General features: G+C 46.0%; 1 protein-coding gene across 3 annotated transcripts in view; it reads left to right on the top strand.

Moving 5' to 3' along the window:
- The first annotated feature begins 382 nt into the window (after nt 1-382).
- Nucleotides 383-10,972, top strand: part of AKT3 (AKT serine/threonine kinase 3) — a 144,504-nt gene continuing 133,914 nt past the window's right edge. The window contains exon 1 of one of the 3 annotated variants that reach the window (XM_052695735.1): nt 383-510. The gene's annotated coding sequence lies outside the window, so the exon portion shown is untranslated. Of the gene's footprint in view, nt 511-703; nt 815-2,040; nt 2,145-10,972 lie in introns of those variants that run through there. The other 2 variants (XM_052695744.1, XM_052695753.1) reach the window with 2 other exon arrangements.

Below are 10,972 nucleotides of genomic sequence, written 5' to 3'. Positions count from 1 at the left end.
GGGTATCGCGGAGCCCCGGCGCCGGGCAGCATCCTTCGGCGTCGGGCTCGCTCCGAGCCCGCGGGTCGCGTGCCGTTCCCGGACCGCCCGCCCTGCGGCTCGTGAGGGGTGGCCGTCCCGCATCCCGCAACGACAGCGCGGGGCCGGGCGTCGTCGCGAGTCCGCGTCGGAGGGCTCCGCGCTCCAGCTCGGCTCCCCTTGAGCCCCGCCGCCGGCCCGGCCCTCCGCATCCCTTCTCCTCCCTCCCTGCCGCCGGCCGCGGACCCGGCGCCTCCTCCACCCTCACCTCAGCCGCCCCCCTCTGTCTGGCTCCCCCCTCGCTGTCTGGCGGCCCCCCCCCGTCCCCGACGCGCTTCTCGCGAGAGCTGGGGATGCCGCCGCCGCCGCCGCCGCCGCGGAGGGGGAGACACTCGGGGGGAGCCGGTGACGTCGGGAGTTTTCCTGAAAGTCAATAACGAGCCCGGCGGAGGCGGCGGGAGGAGCCGAGAGCGGGGCCCGGGCGGCTCCGGGGTGAGTGCGCCGGGGAGAGCCGCCGCCGCCGCCCTCCTGATCCCCGCCCCGATGCCGCGGCAGCGCTGCCCGCCAGGGCGCCTCCCAGCCTAGCGGCCGCCGCTCCATGTAGCCGCCGCGCCCGCGGCCGGAGCCGCCTCCTCCCGCCCCCGGGGGACACCGGGCCGCAGGGAGCGCCGCGCCCGGCGGGGGTCGGGGACGGCGACGGGGAGGAGGCAGCGGCGCCCTCCCCACCCCCCTTCCCCCGGAGCCGCCGCCGCCCTCCGGCTCCGCAGCAGCGCCCGCGGCGTCGCCGCCTCTGCAGGTACGGGCGGGAGGGGCCGGGCGGCGGCGGCGGGCGGGGAGGAGGCGGCGGGCGGGGAGGGGGCGCGGGGCGCGGCCGGGGCCGCCGGGCAGCGCGGGGGGAGGGGGACGGCGGCGGGCGGGGGTCGCCCGTCGGGCGGCGCGGGGCGGGGTGGGGGCGGGGGGCGGTTATGTAACGGGGGGCGGAGGGGGGTGGGGGGAGTCGGGGTAGGGCACGGCGCGCGCCCGGGGGCGCCGCCTGCGCGTGGCCGCGGCCGTTCCCACGCGGCCGCCCCTCCTCGCCCGCGCCGGGAGCGCGCCCCCCGCCCCCCTCTTTTCCCCGTCGCCGCTCTCCGTCCCCGCGGGTGAGCGCGGGCCGCGTCCGCAGGGAGCCGCGAGCGGCTGCGCCGGGAGCGGCGGCGTGGGAGGGGGTACGCGCGTGGCCGCGGCGGCGGCTCCGGCTGCAAGTAAACAAACCGGCCTCCGCCTCCTGCACGGCCATCATGGAGGGAGGCTGCGGCGCGCGGGCAGCAGCTGATGCGCGGCCGGACCGCGCTAACCGGCCGCGCGCGGGGCTGAGTGCGCGGGGCGCGGAGCTGGGCCCGGGCGGGCGGCGGGCGGCTCCCGGCCCTCGTCGGGGTGGGGGGCAGCGTGGGGCGGCCCCGACAGGACCCTCGCTCTGGAGTAGGTAGCGGGGTGGTGTGAGAGCCCCGAACTCTCGTTGCTGCGCAGCTGAAAGGGAGTAGTGACCGATTGCATCCCTCTTGACCTTAATTCTGGTTTTATTCTGTAATTATTGGTTGACCGCTGCTTGGATACAGCGACACGATCCCATCTTTGTTGTTATGACGATGTGCCTCAGGCCTGACTCACTGAGCTCCTGCCGAAGGAGTGTTATGCTCAGGGCTGGGATGCACCAGGTACCTGCATCGCCAGTTCTCAGCTCAGAAAGAACTTGCAGCCGGCCCTCCTGCTGCAGCTGCCTGCTTGGTGCTCACCAAAACTTTGTAAACGGGCAGACACGTGTCCCCTCGTTTTGCATACAGAAGCCCTTATTTCCCAGGGCAGGAGGCACCCAAATGAGCTGGCTGAGCCTCAGGTGTCTGTGTGCTCTGGCAGGCTGCTGCATAGCAGTATGGATAGAATGAGATAGGGAGGAAAGCTTACCTGACGTTTTGAAGCGGGTGTGCTACTGAAGGGCAGCCCATTCATTGGACTTTTTTTTTTTTTTTTTCTCCATGGGAGTCGTCTTTAGGTTGACCCCAATATCTTTAATTGGATTGGATTGCTAATTATAGCCCATGTGTTTATATTTTAGTTGGCCACTAAGTTAAGTTCAAAGGAGATCTGAGGTAAACTGCAGAGAGGGGGAAAACTGTTTCCTAGAAAGCTTTGCCCCATACCTAGCAGCTCCCATTTCTCCAGTGGCACTGGTGGGGTGGGTGTGTGAGCATGAGGTGCTCATGATAGGACTGTCCCACTTGGGCAGTGCCCTCCTCTATCATTGCACACACAGACCATCAGCTTTGTAGAAACTGATGTTTCAGTGCCTCGCTCCCTCATTTGTTTGTAGTTTGAAGGAAGACGATACGTTGTTAAATAAAATACTGATGTTCCACGGGATGCCACTGAGAAATCTGAGAGATGCATGAGCTTCAGCTTGTGTAGTGTCAAGACTGTTGGTACAGTAACTTGTATTAGAAAACAGTGTTGGCATTTTGACGCTGGAACGAATGCTTGGGGAAAGAATAGTGGTGAAGTTTTCTCTTTAGCCTAACCCCAAACCAGTGGAGCTCTGCCTTCTGTGTGTGAAGTGTTACCAGAGGCTGGAGCTCCACTTTGGCACAGTGTGTGCCTGAGGCTTCTACGTGAACTTGGGGCCTGCAGGTGGTTTTGGAATGCCTGCCATTGGATTCTCATACTTGGTGTGCATTTTCCCTACTACAAGAGTATATCAAATAGTTATTTCTTTATCCCAGAAATTTATTAATAAAGCTAAAGAGCTGAAAAGTAAGTTTGAAATACTCAGTTGTTTTCAGTGGTATGGCACCATTACTACAATGATTTGTGTCTAAACACATTCAAAATTTCTGTGCCATTATTGGTGTAAAAAATGCAGTTTCTATTTGGAGCACTTGATTGTCACTTCATGTAGTGCTGTTGGTGAGGCAGAGAGGTGAGCCTGCATGTGGCAGCCTGCCTTTACTCCAGCTGTGTGGTATGGCCCTGATGTCCCCTTGCACCTCTGGCTTTGTCTTGCTCCTGACTGTACTCCACACCGGGGGATGGGTGAACACTGAACTAAGCTGAGCAAATACTTTGTTGTGCCGAACTTCCATCTCAATGTGCTCAGTGTGTAAATGGAGCTGCTTCAGCAGCAATGTGCCAGGCTGTACCTGCGTGTCCCGTGGGGTGTTGGTTGTCCCATGTGAGCTGGTGTCATGTGCCTGAAGCCCCTCTAAGAAAATGAACGTTCCATTCAACGTGTGTGCTGCTCCCTTTGGCAGGAACAGCGAAGACTCAAAAAGAGTGGTGTAGTTAAAGGTGTGCATTTGTGAGTTTTATTTGACAATACTTATGTGAAGTTTACCAACCTCTTATTGGTTCAAGTACTGTTTTTAGAAGAGAAGATATCGGATTTAAGCACTCATTAAAGTTACTCTAGAATATTAGGTTAATCTGTGCTGCCTGTGGTTGTCTGTGGGGACGTACCCAGTGAGAGCGTCATGGTGGGCTTGGGGTTGCTCCCAGTAGGGCTCAGTGTGTTGTGTGAGTGTGCCTGGTGCCACAGGCTGTTCTTGGTAGAGCTGTGTTACCAGTTGGTCTCTGTGCAACAGGTGGGCTTGGTGGAGAAAAGACTATTTCCACAGGAAAAATTACACGGTGAATGGAATAACTGGATCAGCTTGAGGTGCAGCAACAGAAGTAGAGTAGTGCTGGGACGTGTGATGGATTTGGAACTGGTCCTTTTCATCATAAAACGTTATTGTCAGGGAGAGTAAGCATTTTTATCCTGTGCATATGAAGACTATTACTTTTGATCACTTAAAATGTTTCTTAGATTTTTCATATTAAATTTAAATAACTTTGTCCATCTTCAGTTCATCTTGGCCAATTCTCCTGCTTTTGTTTATGCAGGTGTCTAGGGGCACGTCCTATTGATTGAAAATGGAGTTAAGAACAAGCTGTCACTTGTGAATTTTTGAGATATCTTGACTAAAGAGCAGTGGTTATTTTCCAGTTCCTTTAAGAATGCAGCTAGGACCTCAGTGTCTCCTGTGCATGTCTGAATGACAGCACGCTTTGTCAGACCTTGCTGTGTTGAGTGTGTGGTAAGGGAATTTGAATGCATCTTGCAGCAGAGGCAGGGATGAACAGCCTGATTCAGCTTTGCTGAGAATAGTGAAGGTCTTGCCTCTGGATTTTTGTAGCTGTGGAATGGCAGTGCCCAGCAGTCAAAAACCTTTCATAGAGCTGGCTTAACGCTACAAAGTGCAGAATTTCTCATCTGGATCTCAGCCGTCTAGAAAACAATTTCTACAAACAAAATCAGTTTTTGTTTTTCCCTGAGTGTTCAGCGTGCTTCTTGAGATGGGTGATCACTGCAAGTTGCCTAATCTATTTTTCTTGAAGTTGTTGTACCTTTTTCTATATGTATTGGTATGTTTAGGGGCAGAGAGTTAAAGTTGAACATGTGAGTTTCTCTTGATTGGTCTCTTCATATATCTCAAGAGATGACCTTCATCTGATAAAGATAGCATCTATTCCTATGTGTGCTCAAGCAGTGTGCTTGTGAAAAACATATTCTTCATTTAAGATTGTAGGGAATTCCTTCTGTACTTGGGAAATTCAGAGCTCAAGCTGGGGAGAATAGTGCTGTTTGAAGACAAGCAAGCAGATCCCAAAGTCTTAGGTTGGAAGTTGGAGTATGATTACGTTCTGATCAGGGGCGGAATTAAACAGTTAATGAGTTCAGCAGCTTTGATGGATCTGTGGGAAAGAATCATAAAGTTCAGCTCTATTTATGCAAACTAATTCAGTATTCAATTTGTACAATATCCACATAATAAATAAATCTTATTTCAAGAGTTTGAAAAAGAAAGATGTTTCTTGCTAGATATATCTCTGAACTTTTTCCATCTTGAATATTAATAGTTGGAGAGCATATTTTTATTTCAGTGCTTTCCTTTCCTTGTTGCCTTCACATATTTCTGGCTTTTGTTATCTTCAGTGGTGGTGGCTTCAGCAGCGTGCTGGGAGCTGTGCGCATGCTGGGATGTAGGCACTGTCTTACTTATGTTTAAACCTGGGAGTTCAATAAAGCTATTTTGTATCTCTTAAAGATACCTTTTAAAATACCTCAGAAAGATCAGGAATTGTTGAATTCTGTGAGCTTTTGAAAAGTCAGTAACCTGTTTTGGAGTATTATGAACAGAAATCTAATTTTAGTTTGTTTTCATAATATGGAACTTGACTTTGGTTTTGCTTGGTTGCTAGAATCGTTACTCGGCTATTTTTTTAAAGGGTGAAGGAACTTTGACTTAAAAAGGCAAGAAGTATTCCTGTGTTACTCCTCAGCGAGTGCAGCTTATTACATTTATACTGAAGTGTTGATTGGAATGTGATGGTCAGCTATGGTACCTAACTCATCCTCCACTGAAGTTTCAAAACTCTCCCCACCTCCTTGTCTGACAAACTTTTCCCTTGACGCTTAGCTTTAGCCCTCCCTTCATGTTTTCTGCTTTAAATATTTTCTTTGGTTGGATTTCAGACCCCTGTTCTCATACCTTTCTTGTACATTTCCTCACTCACCTTCTGTCATTTTCAGTTATTGTTTTCTGTGGCTGGAGGGGAGAAAAGGATTTAAAGCATTCTTGTCAATAAAAGCAGGGCAAAACAATGGGTTGTTAATGTTTCACGTGGGATTCTAGAGAAACAATTTAGTTACTTTTAGAAACTTCCTTTATACCTTGATAAACAAAGACAGGGGTGGGTTTGTTCACCTTACTTTAATTATACCTTTGTCCCTTAAAATAACTTATTTTGTCATTATAACATGAGAAGGAATGCAGAATTGTAGTTTCTGTGCAGATAAAATTACTCGGTTACAAAATCTAAATAAAACACATAACTTGTGCATTAATGCTTCACTGTGCCTGTAATCTCTTAACCAAGCTTATCCAAGCATTTATGAATTACGTGCAGCTTTTTGGAAGTGAAAACACAGAGAATATTTTCAATTAAAAACAAAACAAACATGTAAGTGTACTTGAGGAAGACACATTTGTCTTTTCCATTCTTTTTTCTTAGCACAAAGTGTAAAAATTGCCATTTGTATGTTATCCTTCTCCTAATTCCAAGTCAAGGCTTACGTAGTATGTGTGTCAGGAATAAATTGTTGATGCCAATATTCTTAACAGCATTGAGACTTTTAGTACAAGATGTATTAAAAAATGGTTTGAATGTCAATCATAGAGATATATTAGAGATTTTTTAAAGATTTGTTTTAAAATTCGTTAAGCACTATCATTTATACTTTGAAGTTATTTAAAGGCATGCTAAGTTTCTTAATTGTGCATGCAGTTAAGATTTTGTAAATTTAGAATGCATTCACTTTTATACTGTTTGGTTTTGTTTTTGCTTTAAATGGAAACCAGATAGTGTTTTGTTCGGTGTTGTGTTTGTTTTGTTTTGTTTGTTTATGTGTTAGTTCTAATAAGTTGAACAAATAGTAAGTAGTGTTTACCCACAGGTTCCTTTTTCTCAACCTAAGCAGTGGCAGAATTCAAATCATTCAGTTCTCCTGAGACTGTAAAGAGGGTCATAATGTGACTGTACTGCTTTTGAAGTGTAACCAAAATTCTGGGATGTGTAGTTCATAGAAGCCTGTAGAGATACTTGGTACCTTTTAGAGAAATCACTGAATCGGATGTGATTCTTCCAGTAGTAATATAGGTTAATTTAATTTAGAAGTTTTTGTAGTAATCTCTGTTCTGCAGCACAATCTTCTGTGTGATTTTTGATGCTATGCAATATATCTTCTAATTGTTTGACCAGACTATTAAGATAACAGCTAGGGTAGGGGAAGAGGATATGCATGCATTTTTCATACGAATGAAACTTGGATCTCAACATCAAATCCTAAAGAGAGTTCTGTTTTTAGTTTAGATCCTTATCTTTTTAATTTCTTGCTCTGTGATTGCAGTGAGTATTGGAAACTACTGCAGTCTGTTTGGTTGTGTTGGAGCATTCAAACCTAGTTCTGAGAAAGCCTCTTAAGAATGTGATCTGCTGGTAGAAAAAAAAAATGCCCCCAAAGCAGAGAAACAAACATGGGGGGTGGTGACAGTCACTGGACTAGAGGATGGCTGATCTGCCTTTTTGTGTTATGTTTTGTCTGTGCAAAGCACATAATTTTCCAGTGTACCTTTCTGAGAAATGAGATTTGGCTCTGCTTACACTGAAGTGCAAGGAATCTCAGTGAGTCAGGCAGAGTGAATCAGAAAGATTCACTTTTTGATTTCCCCTCCCACCAAGCACTGTGTTTAACAAATGGTTACATGTAAAAAGGGAAAATAGTAGTTCCCGTGTATGTTATGAGACGGGTGCGAGTGGTACAGGCAGATTAGGGATAGTCACTGGGAGAGGTGAAGCTGATTCTGTTGGTGTTCCCTGTGGTAGCTTAAGTTGGTAAATGTGAGAGTATCTGTTTATTCTCAGCTCCAAAATTGTTGAAAGTAGAAGCTTGTGTTTATGAAAGTTCTTACAACAGAGACCTGAATCATACAATTTGCAGTGAATTTATGGGCACTGTCTTCTGTACTCAGCTGTCTCTTGTCACTGGGGAAATGGGAGGATGCCCAGATTCCAGGGGAGTGTTGTCTGCTCTTACGAGTCTCAATGATTACTCACTTGCACATAGTAGTTGTTAAGCGTAGACCTGAATCGCTGTTCTTGCTCCTTTCTGCATGGGATTAAAAGGTGGTGTTTTTTCACCATGCTTGGGAAAACCACGGGTCTCAGTTGGATCTGCTGCGTGTAGAAGTGTCTGCTTGACTTTTGTTGAAGATGTCCTTGCAGCCCTAAAAGCTAGAAACTTAAAGTGAAGCAGTAGCTCTTTAGAAGTGTGCTGAATTGGTTTCTGTAACAAGGTAAAAGTGGCTTAATAGCTTTCCAGTGAAGATAGGAAAAATCCTCACCATTTTTTACCAGATGCTAAGAATGATGCACATTTTGTGCATAACTGGTCATGATTGAGTAAATTGTCATAACTGCACCATAAAACATGCAGACAGTAAGTTTTTTTTTTTTTTTTAATGTAGAAGTGACTGATACAATCTGCAAGATAAAATGTTCTTGGAATTGCATCTTCTAAGAGTTTTGTTTGTTAAAGTTGAAAAAAACAATCCACTCAACAATCCAACCTGTTCTTCAGTTGCTAGAACATACATTTTACACAAGTTAAGTTTTTCCCTGTAGAAGCAGCTGGAGTGCAAAAAACCTTCAGGTTCAATTCTTAAACATTTTTCTCCCATGCCTGTGGGTTCATCCTGTAGCAACAGGGGAAACTGTAGAATTTATAACAGCTCTTCATCAGGAGAGCAGATTTGGTGGCTAACAAGTATTGAAGTTCTATGCAGGCTGTGCAGCATTAACATTTCTGTAGCCTTTCTTGAAATAGTTGAACTATAGATGGAATGCTGTTTTCATATGAGAGTTCTTGTTCCATATGTTGTAGGAACTCCTTTATGTCTATAGAAATGCACCAGTACATCTTCAGCGAGATGTCTGTATGTTTATTTTTCATCCAGGTTACTTTTTGTCATTGTAGTAGGTAGTTTTTAAGAATCTGTTCTTCTAAATCTTTGCTGGATGACTTTCTGAGTAAGAGAATAGAGCTTTTAGAAAATCTAAAGGGAATTTAATAAGGGGTATTGCTAAAGATGCTTATAAACGGTTTCTTGAAAGTGCAGTGTGAATGCATAACCTTTATTTTCATTAGTCTTTTAATGCTTCAATTTATCTTCTACAACTTCCTATGTAATTCGGATTGACTTTCAATTACCAATTAAGGGAGCAATCTTTACAACCATTATGTCCACGTACAACTGTTGATAATTTTACTGAAGTTGTTCCTGGTAATACCGTGAAGCTAAACTGGAGATAATTCAGTTTCTTGTGTTTATCCAATTTTTGTATTTTGTTTTCTTTTCTTTGAAATTCAATATAGCAGTTCATGGGAATAGTAGAATGCAATCCTGCAAGTGTGCATTTGTGGTTATTGGGGCACTGGCTGACATAAAAATCAGTCACAGTTCAGACTTTGATTAAATAATACTAGCCTAATCATGATTGGTGGTAAATAGGGAACTTTAAGCATAAATTAATTCATTAAAACCGGGTCTCTGCTGAAATCGTGGACTTTATGATCCGTTTGTGGACAGACAAGATCATGGCTACTTAGTGTAGAAGTTCATTCCTTACAGCTTGGTCTCTACCAATAAAAATAAATGATTGCACTTTGCATAAGAGCACGCTGACGTTGGGAAGTGCGTTGAAGTGGCTGGAAGGGTAAAACAAATGGCAGTGCATGCCACCCCAAGCTAAATACTTTACTTATTTTGTTCTTATAATTGAAAAAAGTGCCACCTCATGTCTTAAAGAATGCATGGAATGTCTTCTAGGAAAGCCGTACTGAAGTTGGATACTGGGATGTGAATGTGCTTATCATAGAATCGTAGAATGGCCTGGGTTTAAAAAGACCTCAGAGATCATCTAGTTTCAACCTCTCTACCATGGGCAGGGTTGTCAACCACTACGCATGCCTACATGTGCATTGCATTGCAGCTGTTTGTTTGTATGTTGCTGTTTTTTGACACTCAGCCAAGATTTTGTGAAGGTGTGTGTGTTTGTGGAGGAGCTGATGCTGTGCTGCTGTCAGAACGGCAGGGCTGGGACCTGTGTCAATCCCGTGCCTCGCTCTTTCAGATCTGTGCTGAGGCACAGCTGGCGGACTTGCTTATCACTGCGCTGAAGTGCACAAACAAAAGCTCTGATAGTGTGTGACCCAGAAAAAAAAGTCTCAGAATAGTGAGGTGAAAAGCTGTGGAAAGTCAGGTTGTGTTTTTTCTGCCGTGCTGACATTCATAATACAAAGTGTAAACAGTTAGAGCTAAAGAGACAAATTAGCAGTAATGAAGCTGTCTCCTGTCCTTCCAAAACTTTGTATGTAGCTTTTCCTTTCAAATCTTAAGAAATCCTAAATCTATAAAAGTCCTAAAGCAGGGAGCAGTCACGTCAGTAGAGGTATCCAGTGGTGTCCCTTTGCACACAGCATGTGGTGTTGGTGCACAGGGCTGCTCATTGCCTGCATTGGGCTGTGTGCTACATCTGCCAGTGCTGGGAAGGTGGCTCTGAGGTGCTGCCTTCTGTGCTGTTTAAACTTTGTGCTGCTCATGGATTCAGCGCTGCGGTTTTTAATTTTAAGCAGCTGGATTTCAGCATGTTTAGAAGAACATGAACGAAAGCAAAACTGTGAAATGGATATCTCAGTATTTCTGAACCATGCTGTACTGTGTTGTTATTGCTTGAAAAAAAATATTCATACCAAGGTTTATTGTGCACGGCACAGTATCCGCACAGAAGCAGCCTTCCATCTGGCTGCCGAGCGCTGCAAATACAGGTTTCAAATGATAAATAAGAAGTAAACTGCATACGTTTAATGGTCAGTTTTTACTCTGTACTTGGCTGCATTAGGACAGATTATTTCCCTATCTGTTCTCCAGTCATTCCTTGCACAGCTGCTTCTGGGACAACAGTTGTTTGTTTCTGTCATGCATTTACGTGTGTTGGTCAATAAACTGAACGAATGTGGCTGCGCTGCGTTTTGTAGTATTAAACTGGTTGTTCTGTTCTTGTTCCATACCAGCAGTGTGCAAAGGTGTGTTCCTGTGTGTACAGGTAGAGAAAGGTGTTCCTCCACCATCACAGAAATCCCTCTCCTTGGCATCTGACCCTTTTCTGGATTGATATTATGTGGGTGTTGCTGTTTACTTCAAAGGATGGAGGGAGAGGCAGTCTGCTGGCAAAAGGAAACCTCTCCTTCCCTCTGACTTCTCTTCCTGTTTGGTTACAGTGCTGTTATCTCTTCTTTGCACTTAGCTGGTAGTCTCAGAGTGAG

This window comes from Tympanuchus pallidicinctus, unplaced genomic scaffold, assembly GCF_026119805.1.
Source record: "Tympanuchus pallidicinctus isolate F22 unplaced genomic scaffold, pur_lepc_1.0 scaffold1, whole genome shotgun sequence".
Taxonomy (NCBI): domain Eukaryota; kingdom Metazoa; phylum Chordata; class Aves; order Galliformes; family Phasianidae; genus Tympanuchus; species Tympanuchus pallidicinctus.
The sequence above is the reverse complement of the archived record's forward strand: the minus strand, read 5'-3'. Positions and strand labels throughout refer to the sequence as shown.